The sequence below is a fragment of the Otolemur garnettii genome, unplaced genomic scaffold (genome assembly GCF_000181295.1).
Source record: "Otolemur garnettii isolate 467f Iridium unplaced genomic scaffold, OtoGar3 scaffold00237, whole genome shotgun sequence".
NCBI classification, from domain to species: domain Eukaryota; kingdom Metazoa; phylum Chordata; class Mammalia; order Primates; family Galagidae; genus Otolemur; species Otolemur garnettii.
Window position 1 is genome coordinate 443,030 of NW_003852632.1, and position 3,574 is coordinate 446,603.

General features: G+C 46.1%; 1 protein-coding gene and 1 pseudogene across 1 annotated transcript in view; both read right to left on the reverse strand.

Moving 5' to 3' along the window:
- Positions 1–3,574, reverse strand: part of SPIDR (scaffolding protein involved in DNA repair) — a 533,511-nt gene that overhangs the window by 126,436 nt on the left and 403,501 nt on the right.
- LOC105888250 lies at positions 899–2,594 on the reverse strand (annotated as a pseudogene).

Genomic DNA, 3,574 nt, shown 5'->3' on the forward strand with positions numbered 1-3,574 from the left:
GAAAAGATTCCCTATTTAACAAACGATGCTAGGCTAACTGGCTGGCAACCTGTAGAAGACTGAAACTAGACCCACACTTTTCACAATTAACTAAGATAGATTCTCACTGGTAAAGATTTAAACTTAAGACATGAAACTGTAAAAATACTGGAAGAAAGTGTAGGGAAAACTATTGAATAAATCGGTCTGAGCGAATATTTTATGAGGAGGACCCCCTGGGCAATTGAAGCAGCATCAAAAATACACTATTGGGACCTGATCAAACTAAAAAGCTTCTGCACAGCCAAGAACACAGTAAATAAAGCAAGCAGACAGCCCTCAGAAATGGGAGAAAATATTTGCAGGTTATGTTTCTTTCTTTCTTTTTTTAAACCCCCAAAGCATTCTTTATTAAATAAATCTAGAATATCTCAATGATCTGAAAAAATCGATACAATAGTTATAGGGCCCATCTCTCTACAGAGAAAACTCTAACCCAACATTTGAGGTATTATCAGTTTATACATTGCAGGGCTCTGATTTCTACCCTTGTAGGCAACTTCATACCTGGGAATCCTTGTAAATACCAACATAAAATAAAATATTTACTTTTTTTTTTTGGCTAGTGAGACTAAAAGGCACAATTGTAAAATATATATCTTGATAGAAAAATATTACAAGGGTTTAATTCTCCAGATACCAAGGATTAACATTCTAGGATTACCCTTTACAAAATGGGGTATTTTTGGAACATTTTAAAAGTTTTCAAAATCAATACAAATCTTATTCATATTTTTACTAAATCCAACAACACTTTCACAAACAGCAAAATGATCACTGTGCTTAGCTAAGTCTTTGTAGGGCACATGAAGTCCCAGGCCCACAGTGTCCTTTGATGGGCTCCTTGGTACACCAACACTCAGGACACGTGCTCCTGGAAGAACCATCTCTGATAATCTGAGTTGGTGCAGTCTCATAAGAGTGGTTCAAAACTGTCGCTAGACTCCTTCTTTGCAGCCTGGACACATTTCTTGGACTGTTTGTGAAATAAAGAACCATCCTCCTACAGGATGAACTTCTGATTCTCTGGGGCGACTTCTTTGCAGAGATGCATGGTGAGGATATCCGAATCTTCTTCCATAGCCACACACACCTCAGGGTGGTGAGTGTTATAGTGTATCTCATACTGGGACGTGTATTCGAAAAACTGGTTCTGTCCCAGCCCATGACAGAGGTACAAAATGACCTGGCGTCCTGCAACTTGGTTTTCATGGGGAGGGTTGTAGTCAAAGCAGTATTTTTTTAGTCCTTTGTTCTGGAGCATCCCCAAGAAGCCAGGCCTGTCTTCAGGCACATGCAGCTCTGGAAACACAGTCTCTAAGAACCATTTGAAGTCCTTGCACTGGAGCTTTTCCCGGAGCTGCCTCCTCTCTGTCACATCCCCAAAGGGTTCCGAAGTGGCTCGGGAGTTGCGATGATAGTACAGCTCTTTACAGTCATCCATCCACACTTCAGCAGCAGGACACTGTTGGCCAGGGCCTTGTTGAGGGAGTAGGGAGCTTGCTTGGGGAAAACATGGCCAACGTGGGAACATGGGTGTGTTTCCAGACTCCCACTGCACTGCCAGATCCTAAAGGAGAATTTGAGGTTTTCTCCTCCCCAGACTTCCATTCCTATATCATAAGATCCCAGATATTCGAAATATTTCTTACTCACCGCAAACAACCCTCCAGCCATGGTTGGAGACCTGATGACCTCGATGGGGGATTTCATCCGCTGCCTCTCCCTCTCAGGAACCGTGGGCCACGTGAACACCAGCCTCCAGTCAAAACCACCAATTTGGGGCTCCCCGGAGTTCCCCAGGTACTCAAAGGTGTTCCAGTCGATGACATCCATCACTGGGCACACCACTGCCGACTCCTCTTCATGGATCTTCTGTAGCAGCGGCTCCAGCCACCCCTCGTGGCACTCACAGTGACAGTCCAGGAAGGTCACTACGTTGCCCCTTGCCGCGGACGCCCCCAGCAGCCGGGCTCGCACTAGGCACTCTCTCTTGTTCGCATTTATCAGCGCGCCTTGGGCAGGCCTGACACCTCGTTGGCCAAACGCTCCTTCAAGTGTTCTCTACCGCTATAGTCATCAACCAAGATGACTTCTTCTAGCAGGGTGTCCGGGGATGTCTCAAGGACACTGTAAACTGTCCGAAGGAGAGTGGACCAGTCTTCATTATAAAATGCTATGATAACAGATGTCTTGGGCATATTAGCATAATCATATTTCTTCTCTCTGCACAGCGGGTTCCAGCACGCAGGCAGGCTGCGGTGCAGCGAGATGCGGTCGCTGAGGTAAATGCTGATCTGGTGCAGCCGCAGCTCCTCTCCCTGCAGGTCCAGCCGCACCGCCTCGCCTAGCGCGCACAGCGCATCGAGGGGCAGCGGGGGCCGCGACAGGACCGGCTCCAGGCGCCTGGGGGGTGCGGTGCGCTGGGGTCCCGGCTCCGGGGCGCGCAGCACCAAGCCCAGCCGGGCCAGCGCCAGCAACGCCAGCAGCACCAGCAGCGCTTCCCGGCAGCGTCGTGGGCCCCGCGGGCAGCGCCTCCGCGCCGCGCGCCCCATGTGCGCCCGCCAGCTGCCGCCAGAGGTCGGCGCCCCCGCTGGTTATGTTTCTGATAAAGCTTTGATAACTAGAATCCACAAAGAACTCAAACTAATTTATAAGAAAAAAGACAAGTGATCCCATTTCATTGTGGGCAAGAGACTTGAACAGAGGCTTCTCTGAAGAAGACAGGTGTATGGCCTACAGACACATGAAAAAGTGCTCATCATCTTTAATCATCAGAGAAATGCAAATCAAAACCACTTTGAGATATCATCTAATTCCAGTAAGAGTAGCCCACATAACAAAATCCCAAAACTACAGATGTTGGCATGGATGTGGAGAAAAGGGAACATTTCTGCACTGCTGGTGGGAATGCAAACTAATATGTTCCTTTGGAAAGAAGTTTGGAGAACACTTAGGGAACTAAAATAGACCTGCAGTTTGATACTGCAATTCCTCTACTAGGTATACTAGGTATATATCCAGAGGACTACAAATCATTTTACAACAGCGATATTTGCATTAGAATGTTTATTGCAGCCCAATTCATAATTGCCAAGTCATGGAAGAAGCCCAAGTGCCCATCAACCCATGAATGGATTAATCAACTGTGGTATATACACCAGGGACTATTACACAGCCTTAAAAAGATGGAGCCTTTACCTCTTTTATGTTTATATGGATAGAGCTAGAACATATTCTTCTTATTAAAGTATCTCAAGAAAGGAAGAAAAAGTATCCAATGTACTCAGTACTATTATGGAACCAATATATAACCACCCACACTTTCATATGAAAGATAAAACAGAACTATAGCCTAGAATGAAGGAGGGAAGAGGAGGGTGAGGGAAGGGGAAGGGGGAGGCCAGGTATCAGTGGGACCTCACCTATGGTGCATATTGCAAGAGTACACATCAAATCTATTAAGAGTATAAATGTCTTTCTTTCTTTCCTTTTTAGAGATAGAGTTTCACTTTGTCGCCCTTGGTAGAGTGCT